We start from the raw sequence: 27347 nt of genomic DNA, 5'->3' as shown, positions 1-27347 counted from the left end.
GCAACATGCCCTCACTGCAAAAATACAGTACCAAGGCAAAACTCAAGACTTTGATATAAAGAACATAAGAACATAAGAAATAAGAGCAGGAGTAGGCCATACAGCCCCTCGAGCCTGTTATGATCTTCGACCTCAACTCCACTTTCCCGCCCCATCTCCATATCCCTTGATTCCACTAGAGTCCAAAAATCTATCTATCTCAGCCTTGAATATACTCAAAGACTTAGCATTCACAGCCCTCTGGGGCAGAGAATTCCAAAGATTCACAACCCTCTGAGTGAAGAAATTTCTCCTCATCTCAGTCTTAAATGGCCGACCCCTTATCCTGAGACTATGCCCCCTAGTTCTAGACAATCCAGCCAGGGGAAACAACCTCTCCGCATCGACCCTGTCACTCCCCTTCAGAATCTTATATGTTTCAATGAGATCACCTCTCATTCTTCTAAACTCCAGAAAGTATAGGCCCATTCTACACAATCTCTCCTCATGGGACAGCCCTCTCATCCCAGGAGTCAATCTAGTGAACCTTTGTTGCACTGCCTCTAAGGCAAGTATATCCTTCCTTAGATAAGGAGACCAAAACTGTGCACAGTACTCCAGGTGTGGTCTCACCAAGGCTCTGTAAAATTGTAGCAAGACTTCCTTACTCTTATACTCCAACCCCCTTGCAATAAAGGCCATTTGCCTTCCTTACTGCTTGCTGTACCTGCATGCTAGCTTTCTGTGTTTCTTGCACGAGGACACCCAAATCTCTCTGAACACCAACATTTGAAAGTTTCTCACCATTTAAAAATATTCTGTTTTTCTATTCTTCCTACCAAAGTAAATAACCTCACAATTCCCTACATTACACTCCACCTTACTGCCCACTCACTTAGTCTATCTATATCCCTTTGCAGACTCTTTGGGGGAAAAATTGGGTGAGTAGCGCCACCTGTTAGCACCTAAAGAGGCAGTCAGTGGCTGTAGCGCCACTGGCTGCGCTTCCCGCGATATTCAGCAGGGGCGCTAATGGTGGCGTTAGCCATTTGCGCTGTGCCGCCACCGATGACATCATCGGTGTGCGCAGCACCCCATTCGCGCCTCGTTCGCGATATTTGGTAGTGAACGCCGCAGTTGCGCCGTTCGCTACCCGCGCCCGGTTCACGGGGCCTTGCTGTGCCAGCAGCGGCGCAAGTTAAGGTGGAGGTGCGGGGCGGCCGCCTTTTTCGGCGGCCGCCTGCCAGCACCTCCGTCCCCGGCCTCCTGACCCCCCCCGCGGCATTGTTGGCTGTTTCCCGAGAGCCCGGCACTTCCCCTTGGTGCCGGGCTCGTTTGCTGGCACTCGCGAGCAGGGATCACGCTGTTGCAGGCCCCTCCCCCTTAACAATGGGAGGAAGGCCTGCAGTACCGCAGCGTGCCGTGCCGCAGCGTGTGGCGCTGCGGCACGTTGCGCTGCGATATTCAGTTTCAGCGCCCTAAGAGGGACGCGGAGCGCCTCGAGCCTCGCCCCGTCTCCCTCTAGGAGCAATGAAACTGAATATCAGACGATCGCTAAAGCCTTGAACGCTGCGCTAAATCCTGCGCTCAGGCGACTTTGGCGCCACTTTGGCGCCCCAACCCAATTTCTAGGCCTTTGTGTTCTCCTCACAGCTTACTGTTCCACATAGCTTTGTATCATCAGCAAACTTGGATGATTTGGAAGTCCTAGACAAGCTGAAATGTCTTAAAACAAATACATCCCATGGGGTGGATGGCACTTTTCCCCAGAGTGTTGAGAAAGAGGCTAGTGAGGAGCGGGAAGATTTTTCTTAGGGATTCTCCCGATTGTCTGCTGTAAATTCTGTGGAAGGTCAGCCGAAGCCTCAGAGAAGTGGCGTAAACACCAATTGCACTGTTTCTTCGGGGTTTTCTGCTGGTCTTTCATCAGAAATGTGGCGGACAATTGGGAGAACATCTGTGGTAATTCAACCCCAAGATTTATGAGGCACTGACAATCAGAGTGAGGGAGTCAATAGACACTGGGGAGGTACCAGTAGATTGGAATCAGGCTAAACTGGTACCCATATTTAAAAAAAATGACATAACAGGCAACGACAAACTTATCAGCTACACTTCAATTCCATGTAAAATAATGGAATCAATTATCTGGAACAAACTTTAGATGGAGAAGATCCTGCCTGACCAACCTCCTTGATTTCTTTGAGGAAGTGACAACCCAAGTCAACTATGGTAAACCTTATGGTGTGATGTACTTCCAAAAGGAATTTGATAATGTTCCACATGAAAGGTTACTAATTAAGCTCAAAGCTGTGAGGGTTCATGGCAAAACCTGGCTGTGGATAAGAAATTGGCTGAAGGGGAGAAATCAGCAGGTACTGATTAGAGGAGCAATGTCGGGGTGGGGGTTAAGTACTGAGTGGAGTGCACCAGGGCTCAGTGTTTTTAAAAAATTCATTCCTGGGATGTGGGCGTCGCTGGCAAGGCCAGCATTTATTGCCCATCCCTAATTGCCCTTGAGAAAGTGGTGGTGAGCCAATTTCTTGAACCGCTGCAGTCCATGTGGTGAAGGCACTCCCATAGGGAGGGAGGTCCAGGATTTTGACCCAGTGATGATGAAGGAATGGCGATATATTTCCAAGTCAGGATGGTGTGTAACTTGGAGGGGAACTTGCAGGTGATGGTGTTCCCATACGCCTGCTGCCCTTGTCTTTCTAGGTGGAAAATGTCGCGGGTTTGGGAGGTGCTGCTGAAGAAGCCTTGGCGAGTTGCTGCAGTGCATCTTGTAGATGGTGCACAATGCAGCCATGGTACGCCAGTGGTGGAGTGAGTGAATGTTTAAGGTGGTGGATGGGTTGAAGGGATATTTACTAGTCCTCGCCCCTTTAGGGCTACCCCAGATCAGGCGTATTTCTCAGACGTTCACTTTCTACTACTGTTTGAGGTAGCCGAATCCTAAAGACGCTTAATTGGGTCTAAAAGCCTGGGCTATCTCTCCCTAAAGGAAAGGAAGAACCCAAGTATGTTACCGTCCTCCAGATAGTGCTTTTAATAAGTTTAGCTAGACTGTAACGTCCCGGATATTATGAGGGTCCGGAAAACACCCCAGAAATGTTACTCTTCACCAAAGAGTGTACAGAGATTGAGTTTGTGAGTTTTCGATACAGAAGACTTATGTGAGACAATTCTAAAAATATATGGAGATTTATTAAAAGAACCGGCATGCAATTTACAGTTGATGAATCAGTCAATCGCAACATTAACAGCTCTAAAAAGAGAAAAAATACAGGCCTAGAAATTCAGTTGCCGCTTTTGAGGCGCTAGAGGGACTAGCGCCAGAGTTATGGCCAGTTTAAAAATTCCCTGGGGCCCTAAATCGGCGTTGCACCGGTAGCGCTGCGCCGGCACCGATGACGTCATCGGTGTGCGCAGCGTCCCGGTTGCCATGCCGACGGGCCCTAGCGCCGCAATTCAGTTGCGGCTGCCTCGCCCGTGGCAGCCGCAACTAAGACTCTGGCAACAGAGTCTTGCATGAGTTTGCGCCGGTGCATTAAAGGCCCCGCGGCGGCCGGCCGCTTTCCCGCCGGCCGCCTGCCCGCAGCTCCCTCCCCGGACTTCTCCCCCCCACCCCCCGGAACAGATGCAAGCCCGGCACTTGTCTGAGGTGCCGGGCTCATTTTTAGACAGATTTGCGCGGGCCGCGGCCGGGTGCAGGCAGCTCCTCCTTAACGGAAGGAGGAGGCCTGCACTTCCCGAGCCTGCCGCACCGCATCGGGTGCCGCAGCGCCGGAATTGCGGCGCGAAACGGCAGTTAGCGCCGATTTACCGCCGCAAAGACCCTTCAGTAGCGCCGGCAGCCGTTTGGGCGCGGCCCTGCTGAATTTTTGGCGCGCGCAGGGGGACTTAGCGCCGGCACTAACTTCCGGCGCTAAAGCCCTGGCTAAGCCAAAACCCAATTTCTAGGCCACAATCTTTTTAACAGAGAATCTTACTTTTAAATCTTAACTTCACTACAGTATTACTCGCTTTAATCGGGCAAAGTGATTCTCGGCTTCAGAGTTCTTAAAGGTTTCTTATACAAGATATCCATCTAACCATCTCCCCTTGACATTCAATGGCATTACCATTGCTGAATCCCCCACTATCAACATTCTGGGGGTTACCATTGATCAGAAACTGAACTGGACCAGCCATATAAATACTGTGGCTACAAGAGCAGGCCAGAGGCTGGGAATTCTGCGGCGAGTGTCTCACCTCCTGACTCCCCAAAGCCTTTCCACCATCTACAAGGCACAAGTCAGGAGTGTGATGGAATACTCTCCACTTGCCTGGATGAGTGCAGCTCCAACAACACTCAAGAAGCTCGACACCATTCAGGATAAAGCAGCCCGCTTGATTGGCACTCCATCCACCACCTTCAACATTCACTCCCTCCACCACCGGTGCACTGTGGCTGCAGTGTGTACCATCTACAAGATGCACTGCAGCAACTCGCCAAAGCTCCTTCAACAGCACCTACCAAACCCGTGACCTCTACCACTTAGAAGGACAGGGGCAGCAGACGCATGGGAACATCACCACCTACAAGTTCCCCTCCAAGCCACACACCATCCTGACTTGGACCTGTATCGCCGTTCCTTCACTGTCGCTGGGCCAAAATCCTGGAACTCCCTTCCTAACAGCATTGTGGGTGTACCTACACCATATGGAATGCCACGGTTCAAGAAGGCAGCTCACCCCCATCTTCTCAAGGGCAATTAGGGATGGGCACTAAATGCAGGCCTAGCCAGCGACGCCCACATCCCATCAATGAATAAAAAAAATTACAAAAATATCAAATACCTTTGATCCCCGAGGTACAAAGAGTTGGAGACTACAGAGCCGCCTCTGAAGCCGAGAATCACTTTGCCCGATTAAAGCAAGTCTGATATCCCATTTGAAACTTCAATATTTATACCCTTTTCCAGTTGTATTTCCTTTAAGGTTTTCTGCTGATGCAAGTTAATTATCCCTATTCATCTTTCTGCCGACCTCTGCAATTCTTACTGCTACATCAGCCAGAATCTTGTCTCATCTCCAGGTGTTCTAGGGTCACCCTATAAAAATGGTGTGATGGGCAGGTGTTCCTTATTTTATGTCATCTGTACGAGGGCATATGTTCCTTATCTTATGTGTCATCTTTACGAACTTTGCGTTAGAACACCTTATCCAGGGTGAACCATTGTTTTTGTTCCCAAAGGTCAGCCCTTCAGAGCCATGCACCTTCTGTTTCAATAAGGTTATTTATTCAGGGGCAACAACTGTCTTATCTCAATAGCCAGAGTGCTTTCACAGCTATTTCATCGTTAGTTTCTAGATTTCCAAACCCAGTTTGTCCTGTTTTAATAAGCCCAGAATTCTTTCATAAGATAGTATGGCCTAGAAGTTCAGTTGTTAGCGCCAGCCGCTAGCACCTTAAGAGGCCGAGAAGCGGGGTGCGAGGCGGCTAGCGCCCAGGCGCGGCGTGATCTGCGCCTCTCGCGAACTTCAGTCAAGAATTAGCGGCGGTGCAAAACCGCAGCGCCCGCTTAGCTGCGCATGCAGATCCTGACATCATTTGATGGTGCAACGCCCTTGGTGCGCCCCGAACCGGAATTTCAGTGGCACCGCCCTTCTGTGCACCTGGCACCCCCAGTGACTGGTTGAGTGGAACAGTTCCCAGTCGCTGGGGGGTGTGGGGGGTGTGGGGGGCGCTATTTAAAGGGGACTCTTCCTGCATTCTTTGTGGCAGCCATTTTGTTTCACGCCTTCTGTGTGAGAGAGAGATTTGGAGAGAGACAAAGGCAGAGAGCTTTCTGCTTTGACTCAGCACTTGCACAGGTACTTCTGGCTTCAGGCCAGAGCTTTGCAGTTGGATTTAACTTTCAGTGCCATAGCCTTGAGTCGCCACATATAATGGGGACTGCAATGGGTGGAAACGTTGGGTTTCTTCATTGCATTGAAAGGGCTCAGAGACGCCGAGAGAGAGTGCCAATCATGGCCAGACAGAGAAGGGCCAACAGGTGTCGGCACAGGAGGCCTTACCCACCCAGGGTATACCGCCAGCAGTTCTCATACCTCAACATGTCTGAGAAGCAGTGCATTCGGAGGCTGCGATTCAGAAGGGAGGTGGTCACTGAGATCTGCCACCTGCTTCAGAGAGATCTGCAGCCACAGCTGAGGAGCAGGACGTCTCTGTCGGTGGCAGTGAAGGTGACAGTGGCTCTCAACTTCTATGCCACCGGCTCCTTCCAATCCGCTACTGGGGACATTGCCAATATCTCCCAGTTCGTGGTGCATTGCTGCATCCGCCAGGTGACGAATGCCCTCTTCAGAAGGAGACGTCAGTACATTTCCTTCCCCATGACCCTGGACAAGCAGCAAGAGTGCGCAATGGGATTTGCGAGAATAGCGGGCTTCCCCATGGTCCAGGGCGCCATTGACTGCACACATGTGGCTTTGCGGGCGCCTCTACAGAATGCCGAGGATTACCGCAACTGGAAGGGCTACCATTCGCTCAACATCCAGTTGGTGTGTGACCACAGGCAGCTCATACTAGCTGTCAATGCCCGCTTTCCAGGCAGCAGCCATGATGCCTTCATCCTGCGCCAGACTTCTGTGGCAGACATTTTCGAAGCCCCAGCTCACCCAGGAGGCTGGCTTCTCGGGGACAAGGGCTGTCCTTTGTGCACCTGGCTGATGACCCCACTCCGTGCGCCCAGCACCCCTGCTGAAGAACGATTCAATGACAGCCATCAAGCGACCAGGAACATCATTGAGCACACAATCAGTGTGCTGAAGCAACGGTTCCGCTGTCTGGACCATTCCGGGGGAGCCCTACAGTACTCGCCTGAGCGAGTCTCCCATTTCGTTGTAGTATGTTGCATGCTGCACAACCTGGCTATCCTCAGGACTCAGCCACTGCCAGCAGACATTGGAGGACCACCAGTGGAGGAGGAGGAGGAGGAGGAGGAGGAGGAGGAGCACCCAGACGGGAGGGAGGCACAAAGTGCAAGGGCCGTCCGTCGGCTGCTTATTGCAAGTTGGTTCTAGGCCCCCTCTCAGGGAATGGCTTGTGCCATTGAAAGAACATGAATGGAGCCGCTCCGCAAACTCTGAGGCGGTCAAGGCAACAAATACTTCAAAGTGCAAACATGGACAATCTGAATAAAGAAAATGTTTTATTTTACAAACTCTCTGCCCTTCCCGCATGACAAACCAAAACAGAGAAACCCCCCAAAAAACAGTCAGACACATAACTGGCTCTCACAACCTGGTGAAAATCAACAAAACAGTTAAACAAAAATGACCATGATCCTCGGCCTTCATAAAAAACTCACACAACATTCTCGGCCTTCATAAAAAACTCAACATAACATTCTCGGCCTTCATAAAAAACTCAACATTTTGCCACAACTCCTACTTTTTGACCTGCGAGGGTGATCCGCCTCGTTTGCGCGAATGGCCCCTTCCCGCCCTGCAGCTCCTCCTCAATGGGACCCCAGTGGCTGCAGCAAGGCTGGGGGAAAGCTGCTGAGGGTCACATAGTGAGTCGGCAGATGCCCTTGGGGGACGGCCTGGACCAGCTCTGGGCATGGAGGGCCCGGCTGCTGACTGCTCCAACTCTGCTTGGGCGGCAGCAGTCTGTCCTACGGGTGGTGGCAGCTGCAATGGAGGAGTGACAGTGTTGGCAGCAGGAATGCTGCCAACCTGACAGAGCACAGGCACTCCCTGGTCGGCCGAGACACTGGCACTCGCACGGGCCAGCACTGAAGCATGCGCAGCAATCTGCTGAAGCACAGACTGCTGGGCTGCTGCGGCGAGGGCCCCGGCGATTCCTGGCCGAACCAGCGAGGGTGGCAGCAGTTAGTGCCCGTGTGGCCCTGATCTGTGTCTGCATCAGACCAGCCAGTGAATGCATGGCACGACTAAGCACTTGGCTGGAAGCTGCCTGTGATGCAGCGACGTCCTGCTGACTGCTGGCCTATGATGCAGCGACCTCCTGCAGACTCTTGACCTGTGCTGCCCCGAAGTCCTGCAGACTTCTGGCCTGTGCTGCCCCGAATTCCTGCAGACTCCTGGCCTGTGCTGCCCCAAATTCCTGCACACTCCTTGTCAGTGACTCTATGGAGTCAGGCATCCTTGCCACTGCAGCCATGAACTCAATGTGCCTGCGCTCAGCCTGGGGGCCCATTTCACCAAGGAGCCACACCTCCTCTGTGCTCACTGTAGCAGGACTGGAGGCCACACTCACCCTCCGGGGAGAAGGCCGCCGAGCTTCCCTACCCCTCCCGCGTTGCTGCAGCCCGCTGGGCCCCGGAGCTTCACCGTCATCAGACCCTTCCCCCCTGCTCCCCTCCAGGGAAGACGTGTCCCCATCATGGCCATGGGCTGCCTCGGCTGAGGGTGGCACTGATGGTCCAGCTTCCTCTTCCTCCTCCTCGCCTTCCGAATCACTCACAGTGCCAGCTTGAGGGCCTGCCTCCTCACCATCTGAAAGCAGGGAGGCACAAGAGTTGCTTTAGAGTGAGGACAGGGCAGCAGCGAGGGAGCCATGAGTGCTGCAATGTACTGATTTGGCTCGAAAGTGGCAAAGGATGCTGGTATGAGGCACAAGTGGAAAGAGAGAGGTCAAAAAGGTCATGACCTTACCATTGCTGTCCACAACGGTGTCGGCATCTCCAGTGGCGATGGGGCCAATCAGCCGGCCTCCCATAATCCGCTCCACTCGCTGCTCCAGGTCGGTGAGGTCTTTAAGTTCAGGAAGGCCACCCCCCGGTCCATCGCTGCTGCCTCCGATTGTGGGCCAGCTTGCCCTGCAAGAGAAAGGACGGGCTCTCAGTACAGTTTCAAGCCCTAATCTTGCCTGCACTGCCTCCCATGGGCGAATAGCCCTGACAGTGCCAAGCCCTGATCTTGCCTGCACTGCCTCCTATGGTGGAATAGCCCCAACAGTGTCAAGCCCTGATCTTGCCTGCACTGCCTCCCATGGTGGAATAGCCCTGACAGTGTGTAAAGTGGTGAATGTGCATGTGATTTTCATGAGAGTCCCATAGGTGTTGGATGAGCGCTGGGCATTGGGGCTTTCAGGACCCTTTGGCCAGAAAGTCAAGTGCACATGCAGGGATGAAGAGGAAACTGGAAAGGGTACTCACCCTGACAACCCGAGTGAGGTCGTTGAACTTCTTTCTGCATTGCGTGGGTGTCCTGGGGACCATGCTGCTGGAGGTCACTCTGTTTGCCACCTCCCTCCAAGCTTTCCTGTATTCGCTGGGCAGCGGCCTCCTGCCACTGTCAGGGAAGAGGGTAGGTCGCCTGCGCTCCACTGTGCCAACCAGAACCTTCAGGGCCCCCTCACTGAAGCGCTGCGCTCGCTCCCTGGCCTTCTCCATGGTCCTGGGCATTGCGTTGCTGAAGCAGGTCTGTCCAGGCCTAGATTCAGGGCTGCAGTGTGCAGGGCGTGGCATCAAACCAAAATCGACCCACCCGCTTTAAGAGCTGACCGGCGCCAGCATGTCTGCCTGCAATCGATAACTCGCCGCACCTGCGCTGCGCCCGCCCTTGGTGGTAGCGCCTCGGCTCGCCGGCTTAGCGCCTTATGATAGTCGTGCATCGCCTGCTTTAGTGCAGCAGCAGCCTCTTGGGGCGATGCAACTCAATTTCGGCGAAGGTAGTGCTAAGTTGCGGCGGGCGCTAAATTTAGCGACCGCCCGGCTGCAGTGCCCCAAACGTGGCGATACTGAATTTCTAGGCCATTATATTTTTCTGAATAGGGTATATTGTAGCGGTACCACCGAGTGTCCCTTATTTACCGTACATAATTCCCTTTAACGTAATGATACGGTTTGCCTGTGCGGGGCGTTCCACCTTTGGGAGCGCAGGTGAACGCGATGACGCGGGTTAACGCGATGTCGTCACGCCGCACATCATGTGACCGCCCCAAGCGCGGGAAACACGATGACATCATGATGCAATCCCCGGGACATCAGTCCTCGTGGCATCTCCGTCTGGTGAAGACCTATTTTATGGCTCTCCTGTAGCGAGCTCAGCAACCTGTTTGAATTCCTCTGTTCCTGCATTAAAAACCTTTTTGATTGTTCTCCTGGAGTCGACCTCGTTTATTTGATAGGCATTCGTTCAACACCTACAATTGGTGAACCCGAATACCTGCAATTGGTGACCAACGACGTGAGGACGGGAGCTCATCAATACCTACATTGGTAACCCTGTTTTTCGTGAACGTTTTTCACGAAGGCAGCGCAGTCGGACCCTGATTTTTCATGAACGTTTTTCACGAAAGAAGCATGCATGGAAGCTTAAGCCGTTTCGCTCAGCTATCGCAACACTGGGAGCAACAATCGCCCTCGTGCTTTATAAAGGTAGAAGCCCCGCTCGTCCTGTGCAACATCGATACGGCGCAGACCACGTACCTGGATATGGTCTCCGTTTTCGACAGCTCTACCGAATTTCGGAGCGTCAGCCTCTTCGACAATCCCACGGCGGAACAGCAAGTATAACACCCTCACAGCGCGGGTGCAGCACGGTTTCGGGCTCACAGGATCGGAGCGCGCCCCGGCGGAGAGGCCATGAGGACTCAGTCCTCGCAAACCAGCCCTCGCAACCCACGAGGCCTCACCCCTCGCTACCCATGAGGACTCGCCCCTCGCAATCCACGAGGATTCACTCCTCGCAACCCACGAGGACCCACCCCTCGCAAACCACGAGGATTCCTCCCTCACAAACCACGAGGATTCCTCCCTCGCAAACCACGAGGATCCATCCCTCGCAACCCACAAAGATTCGTCCCTCGCAAACCACGGGGACCCATCCCCGCCGACGCCGCGCCAGCCCGTCAGCCTGCTGGTCTGTCTTTTCTACCAAGCTTTTCGGCGCAAAAGAGAAGCGTTGCTGCCCTCCCGGCAGTTTTCCCCCTACCGAAATCCACAACAACTAGAAGCGTTGCCGCCCTCTCTACAGTGTTCCCCTCAACGAAAGCAAACATCTACTGACGCTGCGACCATCGAGGACGGGTCCAACGGGCATCCCGCGGCCGCGATCGGCCACGCGAAAATTGCTGTCATCACCGATCACTGATCAGCGCAGCATCGGGTCACTCTCGTCTGCGTTCCCGACTGCCGAAGAGTTCGCTGATCAACGCAGCAACGGTTCACTCTCTTCTGTGTTGCCGTATTAGCACTACGGCATGCACCGTTCCGTGCGTTCCGACTGCCGAAGAGTTTGCTCGCCTGTCGGCAAGTTCACCGATCCGCCAAGACCCACGTTTCTTTCCTCCTGGATCACCCGTTCGGCGTTCCTGCAGATTTTGTCAGACTGGGGACCTTTTCCCAACAATGACAGAGCCATGGTCCGCGTCTGCCCAACCTGCCAGTCACTATGACGCGGCCAACTGTTTCGCCCCGGCGCCCGCTTCGAACCACGGATTACATAGGTCACACGCTTCCACGGTCCTTCACAGGGTTGAATAAGTTTTATTCACCCTTACACACATTGGGATCCACTCAAGACCCCATCTACCGGACCCCATATTTCGACCTCGCCCGCCACGTCGAGACAGCACGACCGCCCGCCTGACCATCAGCCACCCATTGTCGTTACGGCACACCTGGTACGATCGTCCGCCTGACCACCAGCCACCCATCGTCGTTACGCCAACCCAAGTACAACACCGCCCGCCAGACCGCCAGACCGCCAGCCACCCAACAGTCTCCATCTCGAGACTACAGGAGTCGTTCAGACAGGCTTGTCAGACCATCTCATCGGTTGACGTTGTCCGTTAAAGCGAATTCTGGGGGGGCGCATGTAGCAGTACCACCGAGTGTCCCTTACTTACTGTACATAATTCCCTTTAACGTAACGATACGGTTTGCCTGTGCGGGGCGTTCCACCTTTGGGAGCGCGGGCGAACGCGGTGACGCGGGCGAACGCGATGACGCGGGCAAACGCGATGACGTCACGCCGCACATCACGTGACCGTCCCAAGCGCGGGCAAACGCGATGAGGTCACGCCGCACATCACGTGACCGCCCCAAGCGCGGGAAAACGCGATGACGTCATGACGCAATCCCCGGGACTGACTAGTCAGTCCTCGTGGTGTCTCCGTCTGGTGAAGACCTATTTTATGGCTCTCCTGTAGCGAGCTCAGCAACCTGTTTGAATTCCTCTGTTCCTGCATTAAAAACCTTTTTGATTGTTCTCCTGGAGTCGACCTCGATTATTTGATAGGCATTCGTCCAACACCTACAATTGGTGAACCCGAATACCTACAATATGGCTTATTCCTTCATAGGGTTGCCAAACAAGTGGGTTGCTTTTTCCTGGGAGCATTACAGTTGTATTTACATCAATGACTTAGATTCTGAAACTCAATGCAAATTGTCAAATCTGCAGTTGATACCTAACTAGGAGAGGCAGTGGAATCGAAGGAGGCAGTTCAGAATATCACATAATGAGCTAGACAAATTATGCAAGTGGTCTGAACAATGGCAGAGGAAATGAATTCAGACAATTACACGTAGGAGGGTGGAAGCTGAAAGAGAATGACCTTTCTCATCCATTAATATCTTGTGATTTTGTAAAAGTAAGTCATTCCTATAGTCTTGTCACCATGCGATTTCAGGCAAAACTAGTCTATTGGAGTTAGACTTAGCCCACACAACCACCACCACCACCACTGAGGCTTCTGAAAAACTAGTGAGAGAAAATGTTAATTATTGGTGTGGGTGTTCTGGCAAAAGTTGTGCAGACTGTGTAGGCATTTCAAACATTTTCTTCCATCCTTCATTCCTTCATTGCTCCACATTCGCCTTTTTAAATAAGTTTAAAAATTCAATGTTTGCTGCTCCCACTTTTTGAGGTCCTCTGGTGCAAGTTTAGTAGCCATTGCTATACAACAAAGCCTCACCTTTCCTGTAATGTATATACTTTTAAGGGGGGAACTATCTTTTACAGCTCATGTATACTGCAGTACCGGCAGTGACCACACCTGTATATAGCACTGAGTAGTAATCTGTACAGATCAGTTCCAATGTGAGCCACGTTGAGTAAACACCTGTTGTCCCGTTCTCCTGCAGTCTGTGTCTTATTATACAAAGACACAACATTGGCGACAAGGCAAGTTCGAACCTACCTGCAACTCTGCATCACCTCCCGGGGATTCGTTCCTGGAGATCAGTGGAGTGGAGGTCAAGGCCAGAGACTCGGGTGTTGACCACGGGCAACCGCCCAGTCATCCAGCAGAGACTCAAGAATTGCGGGGGAGGCTGTCGAGATCCAGGCTTGGCTTTCCAGTCGAGGTGGTCCAGCGAAAAGGGATGGCAACAGGTAGTGCGCAGACCCTTCCCGGACAGCGGCGGGCTAGAGCCCGACCGAGCGGCACAGCAAAGGGCCGAGCAGCGTCGACGGGGGAGAGAGAGAGAGGGCAGAGCGCACAGGGCGCAGCCGGTGTTCAGGGGCTGAGCAGCGTCAAAGAGAGGGAGAGAGAGATGCGCAGAAACACGCGAGGCGCCGCCAATGCCACGAGGACCGCCGAGAGCGGCGTTGGCAGCAGCGCAGGAGAAGCACGCGAAACCTACAGGGCACCACCATTGCCACGAGAACCGCCGGGAGTGGCGTTGGCAGCAGCGGGGGAGGAAGGAAAGCACGGGAGACGCCATTTTAAGCCATTGGGAGATGCTATTTTAAACCACTCCCAAAATGCCGAAGAGAGGCAGTTTCACCGCATTTGACAATGAAGTCGAAGATTGGACTACATATGTCGAACGAATAGAGGTATACTGCAAGGCAAATGAGGTGTCAGATGACAAGAAAGCGTCGGTATTGTTAAATTTAATGGGTGCAAAGACGTATGGTTTAATACAAAATCTAGTAACCCCAACGAAGCCAATGCAAAAGAGTTCTGAAGACATAGTAACGATACTACAGGAACATTTAAACCCCACACCGCTGATGATAGCAGAAAGATTCAAGTTTCACAAATGGAACCAGCATAAGGATGAAAGCAATACTGATTATTTAACAGAACTGCGCTCGGGGTAATATTTTCTAGGGCGGTTCGGGAGGATTTAAACTAATTTGGCAGGGGGATGGGAACCTAGGTAGTGGAAAAGAGGGAAGTCATATGAAGTCAGAAATAGATGGTAGAAAGGTGAGAAGCAATAAGCAAAGGAGAGAAACACAAAGGGCCAAACTAATTCATAATGAGAGTGTGAAAAAAGCAAGCCTGAAGGCTTTGTATCTTAATGCTAGAAGCATTAGGAACAAGGTGGATGAATTAGTTGTGGAAATAGAGGTAAACAAGTATGATTTGATTGGGATTACAGAAACGTGGCTGCAGGGTGGGCAAGGCTGGGAACTTAACATCCAGGGATATACAATATTTAGGAAGGATCGGCAAAAAGGTAGGGGAGGTGGGGTAGCATTGCTGGTAAAGGAGGGGATTAATGCAATGGAAAGGAAGGATATTAACTCGGATGAAACGGAATCTGTATGGGTAGAAATGAGAAATAGCAAGGGGAGGAAAACGTTAGTGGGTGTGATATATAGGCCTCCAAATAGTAATATGGAGGTGAGGGAAGGCATAAAAAGGGAAATTAGAGAAGCGTGCGATAAGAGCACAGCTGTCATCATGGGTGACTTTAATTTACATATTGATTGGACTACCCAAATTAGTAAAAATTCTGAGGAGGAGGAATTCCTGGAATGTTTTCGGGACGGTTATCTGGACCAATATGTCGAGGAGCCGACTCGAGATCAGGCCATTTTAGACTGGGTATTGTGCAATGAGAAGGGACTTATCAGCAATCTTCTTGTACGAGGCCCCTTGGGTCAGAGCGATCATAATATGATCGAGCTCTCAGTCGAGATGGAGAGTGAGGAAATTGAATCAGAGACTAAGGTCCAGAACTTAAATAAAGGGAATTACGAGGGTATGAGACGGGAATTGGGTAAGATTGATTGGGTGGTGTTTCTGGGGGGATTGACAGTGGATAGACAATGGCAAGCATTCAAAGATAGAATGGAAGAATTCCAGAACATGTTTATACCGGTTTGGCATAAAAATAAACCTAAAAAGGTGACTCAACCGTGGATAACGAGGGAAATTAGGGACAGCATAAAATCAAAAAAAAGGGCATATCAACTGGCAAAAAAAAGCACCAGACCGGAAGATTGGGGGCAGTACAGGATACAGCAAAAGAGGACAAAGGGATTAATCAGGAAGGGGAAAATAGAATACGAAAGTAAACTTGCAGCAAACATAAAGACAGACTGCAAAAGCTTTTATCGGTATATCAGGAGGAAAAGACTGGTAAAATCCCAAGTCGGTCCCTTGCAGTCCGATTCGGGAGAATATATAATGGAGAATAAGGAAATGGCAGACCAATTAAACTCATACTTTGGTTCTGTATTCACAAAGGAGGACACAAATAACCTCCCAGGAATATCGGCAAACATAGGGACTAATGAGAGGGAGGAGCTGACAGAAATTAGTATCTCTAGGGATATGGTGTTGGGTAAGTTGAGGGGACTGAAGGCCGACAAATCCCCAGGGCCTGATAAACTACATCCTAGGGTACTTAAGGAGGTGGCCCTGGAGATAGCAGATGCTCTAAGGATCATCTTCCGGAACTCCATTGACTCGGGAACAGTACCCGTGGATTGGAGGGTAGCTAATGTTACCCCAATATTTAAAAAGGGGGGTAGAGAGAAAGCAGGGAATTATAGACCAGTAAGCCTTACATCGGTTGTGGGCAAAATGCTAGAGTCCATTATTAAGGATAAAATAGCGGAGCACTTGACAAATGGGGAAAGGATCGGACAGAGTCAACATGGATTTACAAAGGGTAAATCGTGTTTGACTAATCTGCTGGAATTTTTTGAGGAGGTAACTGGTAGAATAGATGGGGGAGAGCCAGTGGATGTGGTGTACCTTGACTTCCAGAAAGCCTTCGATAAGGTTCCACACAAAAGATTATCATGCAAAATTAAGGCTCATGGGATTGGGGGCAAAGTATTAACGTGGATAGAGAACTGGCTGGCGGATAGAAAACAGAGAGTTGGAATAAACGGCTCGTTTTCGGAGTGGCAGGCAGTGACCAGCGGGGTGCCGCAAGGATCTGTCCTGGGACCCCAGCTGTTCACAATATATATAAATGATCTGGATCAGGGAATTGGATGCAATATTTTCAAATTCGCTGACGACACTAAACTAGGAGGAGGGGTGGGCTCTGATGAGGATGTCAGGAGGCTACAGTGTGATTTGGACAGGTTGGGGGAATGGGCGGATACGTGGCAGATGCACTATAATGTGGATAAATGCGAGGTTATCCACTTTGGGGGTAAAAACAGGAGGGTAGATTATTATCTAAATGGCAATAGATTGGGAGATGGGGAAGTGCAGAGGGACCTGGGTGTTCTTGTGCACCAGTCACTGAAGGAGAGCATGCAGGTGCAACAGGCGATTAAGAAGGCAAATGGTATGTTGGCCTTCATATCAAGGGGGTTCGAGTATAGGAATAGGGATACCTTACTACAGCTGTACAAGGTGCTGGTGAGACCGCATCTGGAGTATTGTGTACAGTTTTGGTCGCCCCATCTGCGGAAGGATGTTCTTGCCATGGAAAGAGTGCAACGGCGATTCACCAGGCTGATACCTGGAATGGCGGGAATGACCTACGAAGAGAGATTAAATAGTTTGGGCTTGTACTCACTGGAGTTTAGAAGATTGAGAGGGGATCTCATCGAAACATATAAAATTATGGCAGGCCTGGACAGGCTGAATTCAGAGAGAATGATTCCAATGGCCGGGGAGCACAGAACCAGGGGCCACAGTCTAAAAATAGCGGGCAAATCATTTAAAACAGAGATGAGGAAGAATTTCTTCACTCAAAGAGTGGTGAGCCTGTGGAATTCCCTGCCACAGAGGGCTGTGAAGGCTAATTCAATAAATATTTTCAAGAGAGAATTGGATATATTTCTGAAGGCTAAGGGGATTAAGGGTTACGGAGAAAAGGCGGGGACGGGGTACTGAACTGGTAAGATCAGCTATGATCTCAGACGAAGATCAGCCATGATCTCATTGAATGGCGGAGCAGGCTCGAAGGGCCGAATGGCCTACTCCTGTTCCTATCTCTATGTATCTATGTATCGAAACGCTGCCAGTTTGGAGCGGGACTGGCAGATACCTTAAGGGACAAGTTTGTGTGTGGGCTTCAAAGTGAAGGAACCCAGATACGGCTTTTATCTGAAAAGGACCTTACGCTGGAAAAGGCTTTCAGCATTGCAGTATCATATGAAGCAGCAGCACGGGGCGCTGCAGAGATACAACAGAGACCGCAAGAATATGGCACAAACGAAATGTCATATAGAACAGAGAAGTGCTATCGCTGCGGCAGAACAACACACGACCAGAATGATTGCTGGTTCAAAGACAAAGTGTGCAGACAGTGTGGAAAAGTAGGACACATAGCACGAGTCTGCAGGTCGGGAAAGAAACCCAGCAATAAGAAACCCACCAAAGAAAAGTACAAGAAGGTACATAAGATGATGGAGAATAGTTCAGACGAACAAAAGAGTGATAATGACTCCAAAAGCAGGGAACTGAGTTGTCTGAAACTACATAATGTGATCACAACGGAGGATCACCGAACCATTTGTGTCACTCTCAAGATAGCAGGAGTCCAGGTAAAGATGGAATTGGACACAGGATCAGCCCTAACAGTCATAAACCGATGGGACTACGAGCGGCTATTCTCACACATACCCTTGAGAGACACAAAAATTAATTTGAAGACGTACATGGGGCAAAAAGTCTACCACAAAGGAAAAATAAGGGTGACCATTATATTTAACGGTAAGGAAACACCAAAACTAGACCTGTATGTATTGCAAGATGGAGGACCACCATTACTGGGACGTGAATGGATCCGGAAAATACAATGGATTGGCATTCCATCCAGGCACTGACTGTGGCTGACAAAAAGGATGATGACGTCACACCTGGGCGACTGTCAAAGATCCTAACTGACGCAAAAGAAGTGTTCCAGCAAGGACTCGGAACACTAAAAGGCATGACAGCGATGATTAAAATTGAAGAAAACGCAAGCCCAAAATTTTTTAAGGCCAGACCGGTACCTTATGCGAGCCGCCCAGCCGTCGAAGCAGAGCTGGAGAGTTTGGAACGTTCAGGTGTACTGTCCAAGGTAGGCTGGAGCGAGTGGGCTACACCCATCGTCCCTGTGATGAAAAAGTCGTTGAGCAGCACGCCTGGGGAACCAAGGAAGGTTCGCATCTGTGGGGACTTTAAGGTAACAGTGGACCCGGTCCATCACACTGTACAATATCCACTTCCGCGGATTGAAGATATTTTCGCCTCGATATCTGGAGGGAAATGCTTCACTAAGATTGATGTGGCCCAGGCGTATCTGCAAATGGAGGTAGAACAAGCATCAAAAAAATACCTCACAATCAACACCCATAAAGGTCTCTACCAATACAACCAGCTGGTATTCGGGGTAGCATCAGCTCCGGCTATTTGGCAGAGGGCAATCGAACAAGTCCTGCAAGGGATCCCAGGGACCCAGTGTTATTTGGACGACATCCTGGTCACGGGCGAAAATGATAGTGATCACCTTGCCAACCTGGAGCAGGTGCTCACTAGATTGCAGGAATATGGGCTCCGAGCTAACCGCCCCAAATGCGAGTTTTTTAGAAAACAGATCTCGTATTTGTAATGTATATACCTTTAAGGGGGGGAACAACTTTTTACAGCTCATGTATACTGTAGTACCGGCAGTGACCACACCTGTATATAGCACTGAGTAGTAATCTGTACAGTCAGTTCCACTGTGAGCCACGTTGAGTAAACACCTGTTGTTACCGTTCTCCTGCAGTCTGTGTCTTATTATACACGGATGCAACATTGGCGACGAGGCAAGTTCGAACCTACCTGCAACACTGCATCACCTCCCGGGGATTCATTCCTGGAGATCAGTGGATTGGAGGTCAAGGCCGGAGACTCGGGCGTTGACCACGGGCAACCGCCCAGTCATCCAGCAGAGGCTCGAGAATTGCGGGGGAGGCTGTCGAGAGCCAGGCTTGGCTTTCCAGTCGAGGTGGTCCAGCGAAACGGGCTGGCAACAGGTAGTGCGCAGACCCTTCCTGGACAGCGGCGGGTTAGAGCCCGACTGAGCGGCACAGCAAAGGGCCGAGAAGCGTCGACGGGGGAGAGAGAGAGAGGGCAGAGCGCACAGGGCGCAGCCGGTGTTCAGGGGCCGAGCAGCGTCGAAGAGAGGGAGAGAGAGACGCACAGAAACCCGTGAAGCGCCGCCATTGCCACGAGGACCGCCGAGAGCGGCGTTGGCAGCAGCGCAGGAGAAGCGCGCAAAACCTACAAGGTGCCGCCATTGCCACGAGAACCAACGGGAGCGGCGTTGGCAGCAGTGGGGGAGGAATGAAAGCACGGGAGACGCCATTTTAAGCCATTGGGAGATGCCATTTTAAACCACACCCAAAATGCCGAAGAGCGGCAGTATCACCGCATTTGACAATGAAGTCGAAGATTGGACTACATATGTCGAACGAATAGAGGTGTACTGCAAGGCAAATGAGGTGTCAGATGACAAGAAAGCGTCGGTATTGTTAAATTTAATGGGTGCAAAGACGTATGGTTTATTACAAAATCTAGTAACCCCAACGAAGCCAATGGAAAAGAGTTTTGAAGACATAGTAACGATACTACAGGGACATTTAAACCCCACACCGCTGCTGATAGCAGAAAGATTCCAGTTTCACAAACGGAACCAGCATAAGGATAAAAGCAATGCTGATTATTTGACAGAACAGCGCAAACTATCGAAACACTGCCAGTTTGGAGCGGGACTGGCAGATACCTTAAGGGACAAGTTTGTGTGTGGGCTTCAAAGTGAAGGAACCCAGAAATGGCTTTTATCTGAAAAGGACCTTACGCTGAAAAAGGCTTTCAGCATTGCGGTATCATATGAAGCAGCAGCACGGGGCGCTGCAGAGATACAACAGAGACTGCAAGAATATGGCACAAATGAAACGTCATATGGAACAGAGAAGTGCTATCGCTGTGGCAGAACAACACACGACCAGAATGATTGTTGGTTCAAAGACAAAGTGTGCAGACAGTGTGGAAAAGTAGGACACATAGCACGAGTCTGCAGGTCGGGAAAGAAAACCAGCAATAAGAAACCTACCAAAGGAAAGTACAAGAAGGTACATAAGATGACGGAGAATAGTTCAGACGAACAAAAGAGTGATAACGACTCCGAAAGCAGGGAACTGAGTTGTCTGAAACTACATAATGTGATCACAACGGAGGATCACCGAACCATTTGGGTCACTCTCAAGTTAGCAGGAGTCCAGGTAAAGATGGAATTGGACACAGGATCAGCCCTAACAGTCATAAACCGACAGGACTACGAGCGGCGATTCTCACACATACCCTTGAGAGACACAAAAATTATTTTGAAGACGTACACGGAGCAAAAATTCTACCACAAAGGAAAAATAAGGGCGACTGCTATATATAACGGTAAGGAAACACCAAAACTAGACCTGTATGTATTGCAAGATGGAGGACCACCATTACTGGGACGTGGATGGATCCGGAAAATACAACTGGATTGGCATTCCATACAGGCACTGACTGTGGCTGACAAAAAGGATGACGACGTCACACCTGGGCGACTGTCAATGATCCTAACTGATGCGAAAGAAGTGTTCCAGCAAGGACTCGGAACACTGAAAGGCATGACAGCGACGATAAAAATTGAAGAAAACGCAAGTCCAAAATTTTTTAAGGCCAGACCGGTACCTTATACAATTCGCCCAGCTGTCGAAGCAGAGCTGGAGAGTCTGGAACATTCAGGTGTACTGTCCAAGGTAGACTGGAGCGAGTGGGCTACACCCATCGTCCCTGTGATGAAAAAGTCGTTGAGCAGCACGCCTGGGGAACCAAGGAAGGTTCGCATCTGTGGGGACTTTAAGGTAACAGTGAACCCGGTCCTTCACACCGTACAATATCCACTTCCGCGGATTGAAGATATTTTCGCCTCGATATCTGGAGGGAAACGCTTCACTAAGATTGATCTGGCCCAGGCGTATCTGCAAATGGAGGTAGAACAAGCATCAAAAAAATACCTCACAATCAACACCCATAAAGGTCTCTACCAATACAACCAGCTGGTATTCGGTGTAGCATCAGCTCCGGCTATTTGGCAGAGGGCAATGGAACAAGTCCTGCAAGGGATCCCAGGGACCCAGTGTTATTTGGACGACATCCTGGTCACGGGCGAAAATGACAGTGATCACCTTGCCAACCTGGAGCAGGTGCTCACTAGATTGCAGGAATATGGGATCCGAGCTAACCGCCCCAAATGCGAGTTTTTTAGAAAACAGATCTCGTATTGTGGCCACGTTATCGATAAAGAGGGGTTACATAAGTCCCCAGAGAAGATTGAGGCAGTCGTCAAGGCTCCAGCACCGGAAAATGGTTCACAACTGAGGTCGTTCCTCGGGCTGGTAAACTACTACCATAAGTTCTTGCCAAATTTGTCTACAATACTACACCCACTGAACACCCTACTGCAAACTGGGGTGCCATGGAAGTGGAGTGACAAATGTAGACGAGCTTTCCAGAAGAGCAAAACACTAATCACATCGAAAGAGGTATTGGCCCATTACAACCCAGCAGTACCAATTCGGTTGGCATGTGATGAGTCACCCTATGGCATTGGAGCGGTGCTGTCGCACAAATTCTCGGACGGCTCAGAGAGGCCAATAGCATTTGCGTCACGATCACTAACCTCAGCCGAGCGTAACTATGCCCAGATTGACAGGGAGGCCCTCAGCCTAGTGTGGGGAGTGAAAAAGTTCAATTACTATCTGCACGGGCAGAAATTCACCAGCCTCTTGTCTCCATTTATAATCTGAAGAAGGGCGTTCCGGTGATGACTGCGCAACGACTACAAAGATGGTCACTTTTTCTAGGGGCGCACCACTATGAGATTGAATATAAGGGCATGAAACAGCATGGAAATGCTGATGGGCTATCACGCCTGCCACTGCCTACTGCGGAGGAAGCACCAGCAGTGGATCCTGTCGAAATATTCCATTCGACAATAGTTGAATACCTACCGGTAACTAACGCTTGTACCGAAAAGGAAACCCGAAATGACCCGACACTGTCTCGGGTATATGATTTGACGGTGAAGGGATGGCCAGCACATGGCGACTCACTGTTGCCAGCATTCTTGACAAGGAGAGAACAGCTGTCAGTGTGCCGGGGGACCTTGATGTGTGGATCCCGAGTGGTAATTCCACCCAAGTTAAGGGATAGAGTGCTCAATGAGCTTCATGAGGGTCATCTGGGAGGGGTAAAAATGAAAAGCCTGGCCAGGGCTTATGTGTGGTGGCCGGGAATCAATAAACAAATCGAGGACCTGACCAAGAGCTGCTCAGGATGCCAGAAAGTCCAAAATGCACCACCACAGGCCCCTCTACACCCATGGGAGTGGCCCTCATCTCCATGGCAACGGGTGCATATTGATTTTGCTGGTCCATTCATGGACTCAATGTTTTTAATAGCCGTGGATGCGCACTCGAAATGGCCTGAGGTCATCAAAATGTCCTCCACCACCACGGAGAAAACTATTGCAGTCCTACGGACCATTTTTGCCAGGAATGGCTTGCCAGAACAGATTTGCTCCGACAACGGACCACAGTTTGTGTCCAAAGATTTGCGGGGCTTCTTGAAAAAGAATGGGGTAAGGCATTACACATCCGCCCCGTATCATCCAGCCACAAATGGATTGGCTGAGAGGTTCGTACAAACCTTTAAGAAGGCAATAAAGGCTATGTACAATGACAACATTCCGCTGCAGCACAAGGTGGACAATTTCCTGTTTGCCTACCGGAATGCGACACATGCAGTCACCAACCAGGCCCCAGCCATGATGTTCTTTAACCGAAGGTTAAGATCTCGCCTGGATTTGCTCAGACCAAACGTACGAAGAGATGTTGAGAGTAAGCAATTCCAGCACATCCATGAGAAGCCAACAAGGAGCTTCAATGTAGGGCAACCAGTCTTGGCCCGCGACTACCAAACAGAAAAATGGCAGCCAGGAACGATATGCACACGGCAGGGCGCACTAATGTACACAGTGGACGTTGGGGAGAGCATCGTGAGACACCATGCTGACCAGATCCTAGAGTCACAGGAATAAGTCAACCCCATGCCTCACCCATACGTACCTGGTGATGAACCCGACGTACAGGTCGCATCTACCCCAGAAACAGTAGCATCGGAAGCTGATGAACCAACCGACGACAGGGGGCCAGAATCGCCTCTGCACCAAGAGCAAGACATTCGGGAAAGGCGCTATCCAGAACGGATCAGGAAGCCTCCCCAAAGACTGAATATATAAATAGACTATTTTCAGCTAATGTTGCATGTTAAAAGTGTTAATTGTAAATAGTTTGATATTTAATTGTTAAATGTGTGTTATGGTACTGTTAATCTAAAAGGGGAGGAATTGTAATGTATATACCTTTAAGGGGGGAACTATCTTTTACAGCTCATGTATACTGCAGTACCGGCAGTGACCACACCTGTATATAGCACTGAGTAGTAATCTGTACAGTTCAGTTCCAGTGTGAGCCACGTTGAGTAAACACCTGTTGTACCATTCTCCTGCAGTCTGTGTCTTATTATACACAGACACAACATTTCCTATCTCTGCAACCTCCTCTAGAACCTACAACCCGGACAGAACTCTGTTCTTTTGGGCAGCCTCACTTACCTTCATGCCACAATTGGCCCTTTGCTCTGACATTCCCCCTCTAAACCTCGCTATCTCTCTCCCTTCATTTACGACCCTGTTTAAAAATAATCTCTTCGACCAAACATTTGGTCATCCCTCTGAATATGTCCTTCTTTGTCTCTTTTTTGTCTGATTGCATTTCTGAGAAGCATCTTGGGACATTTTTCAATCTTAAAGATTCTATATAAATGCGAGTTATAGAATCATTGTAGAGTTGTTGTTGTTTAGACCCTCTATCTCATTTATACCAAAGTTATTGATTTTAATTGGGATGTCTTTGCTTGGAGAGGGAATATTGCTCATATTTTTCTTTGTGAATACTTTGATGAAGTATTCATTCTATTTTGTGCTCAATTTTTAATTCAAGCCTATTTGCATCTTTTATAGTTTTCAACTCTTCTCTGACTGCCCTCTTGTTGGGCTACTGAAAGATTTTTTTTTACTGCTATGTTTAGCTTAATTTTTTCCATGGTTCACTTGGGGGGCGATTTTGCCAGCCCTGGGGAGGTGGGACTGCTGGGAAAATGGCAGAATCTGGGGGCGGGTACCCATCCCACCCCCAACCCGCCTCCATGCCATCTTTCCAGGAGGAAGGTACCCGACGCGCACCGGGTTCCGTCTCCTGGAAGCGGGAAGGGGATTACAGCTACTTAACTGCCTGTTAGCAGGTAGTTAACAGGAAATTAAGAGGATTATCCCCATTGTTCCATCAGGGGTGCGGGCTTCCTGACGTCGGGAAACCCCGCCAGGGTCAGCGAGATGAGCAGTGGATCTGCGGGGGTCGGAGGGGTGCAAAAGTGTGCTGTGGAGGTGAGTGATGGGTGCAAGTGTGGAGAGGTAAGTATGTGAGGTGAGTGAAAAGTGTTAGAAAAAGTTTCCTTACCTTTGTTTCTTCCTGCAGGCTTCAATCGTTGGGAATCCGGAGGCTCCGGCATCTCCACGGCAGAGATGACAGAATGGCTGCTACATTCTCTGATGCAACAGCCATCTGCTTTCTGCTGACAAAATAGGCTTGGTGAGCCTTGAGTACAAGAACTCACCATACAACAGAGAATGTCAGTGTTTGACAGCTTCTCAAAGCTGTCAAACGATGACAATTCATCTGTCAAAGACTTTTGACAGACAAAATGTCATACGCTGACATTCCCTGTAACCGACTTCCCCTGCGCTTAACAAGGTCAATCAAGGGAAAATAGCATGGGTTGGCCACAAGTTGATGGATGGGGGACTAAAACCCAACAAGCAGCTGTCCTGCCTCCAACGCACCCCCATTGGCAAAATCACCCCGTTGAGGGGTGATTTTCCCGCTGGAGGTGGGTTGGAGACGAGTTTCGGTTTGGGTGGGTTTGAAACCCACCTCCACTGATAGATTTGAAAAAAATTGCGATTTTCCCGATTGGTCACTTGATTTCAGAGGTGTGGATTGCCCTTAGTCTAGTCAATTAGTGTTTTGGGTCTGAAACTCGCCTCTGCTGACATATCTTTTCCAGCCTCATTAAAGGGCTGCTTGCTGCCTTGGATCATTCCACTGGATTTCTGCCGATGCTGCACCACCTGCAACATATTTTGCGAAACCACTATGTCCAATTCCAAGGCAAGTGCCTCCCCAAAGTTCTCGGATGAGGTGCTGCAAATGTTGGTTGAGGGGGTGAGAGCTAGCAGGGAGGTGCTCTTCCACTCGTCTGGGAGGAAGAGGCCTCTCAAAGAAACCTAGGCTGTGTGGGTCCATCTGGCAAGGGATATAACCTCCAGATCTGTGTGCAGATTGGGAAAATGTTTATGTGTATTGATGAAATGACATCCTTGTTGGAAAGCATTATAATGATTTGATGGCAAAATTTTGGTGTCATGGCATCTGTTCTTTTGCCTTAGGCAGCTCCACATTGTGGGCTCTGCAACATTTGCATTGTCAGGTTGGTGGCCAAAGTTAAAGGAGGCCAGAGAGTCATGTCCATTGTCTATGATGTCTTAAGATGGAGCCAAGGACATGTGCCAACTTGGGCAACATATGCAAATCTGGCCATGATAAGTTCATCCCTTGCATCACGGGCAGCCATGTGCTCTCGTGCTGCCGCTGCTGCTGGTCGACAGACCGGCACTCTGTTCTCCTCCTGCTCCTCCTCCTCCTCCTGCTCCTCCTCCTCCTCCTGCTCCTCCTCCTTCAGCTCCTCCTCCTCAGCCTCCTCATTTTCCTCCTCCTCCTCATCCTCATCCTCATCTGAGGAGGCCTGGAACTGAGTCACTTGCTCATCAGCAAGCTGCAAGCCATGACGCTGTGCCATGTTGTGCAGTGCATAGCAGACCATGACCATTCTGGAGACCTGTATGGTGTATACTGCAGGGCTCCACCTGATTAGTCAAGGCATCGGAAGCACATCTTCAACAACCCAATGGTTTGCTCGATGATGGATCTGCTCGAAGTTAGCTGGCCTCCTGATTGGCGTCATTAGCCACTTCTTCAGGGGGTAGCCTTTGTCACCAAGGAGCCATCCATTAAGTTGGTTTGGCAGATTGAAAAGCGAAGGAACACTAGAGTGCCGTAGGATGAAAGAGTCATGGCAACTACCACAGAACTTGGTGCAAACATGCAAAAACTCCTTCTTGTGGTTACACACCAGCTGTACGTTGAGGGAGTGGAAGCCCTTTCGGTTGACAAAGATAGCTGGGTTGTGATGGGGTGCCCTAAGGGCCACATGTGTGCAGTCTATGATGCCCTGCACCATTGGCATGCCTGCCATATTTTCAAAGTCAGCCGAATGCGCAGTTATACTTGCTTGATCCCTTGAGAACTGGATGAAATTGTGGGCCTTTGCGAAAAGGGCAACGGTAACCTGCGCGATGCAACTGTGGGCGGCCGACTGGAAGATGCCGCTTGTTGCGTATGTACCTTTAAGAGAATAACTGGTCTCAGACTGCAGTACCGGCAGTGACCACCCCTGTATAAAAGGCGCTAGAGAGCCTCTGTTGGTTAGTTTTGTTTATGCCTTTCACCAGTAAAGACTTGTTTGTTTCTCTCCTGCTAGTCCGTGTCTCAATCATTCACGGACTTAACACCGCTGATGTCTGCTGATGATCCCTGGAAGGAGCCTGAGGCAAAGAAGTTGAGTGTGGTGGTGACTTTGACAGCCGTCCACCCGTTCCTCTGGGCACCAGGTCGTGCTGCAGCAGGCCGCAGATCTCTTGGACAACCTCTCACGAAAGTCTCAGCCTCCTTTGGCACTGCTGCTCACTCATGTTGAGGTAGCTCATCCTCTGTCTGTAAACCCTCTGTCAGGGGTATCTCCTGCGGCGAGGTGCCTTGATGCACTGGCGCCTTCTGCCCTGTGCAGCATCAGGTGGCTGAGCAGTAGGTTGGGACTCCTGCTGCTGTTGCTGCTGAGCTGCCTGGTTCTGTTGCTGCCATGGCTGCTCCTCATCCGAATCTGAGGTCCATAGTGAAAGGAAATGAATGGTTCCCATGCGGCTTGCAGATACCTTCGTTGGGGA

This window comes from Somniosus microcephalus, chromosome 16, assembly GCF_052327205.1.
Source record: "Somniosus microcephalus isolate GS21.2 chromosome 16, FLI_Smic_1.0, whole genome shotgun sequence".
NCBI lineage: Eukaryota > Metazoa > Chordata > Chondrichthyes > Squaliformes > Somniosidae > Somniosus > Somniosus microcephalus.
This window is presented reverse-complemented; position numbering follows the sequence as displayed.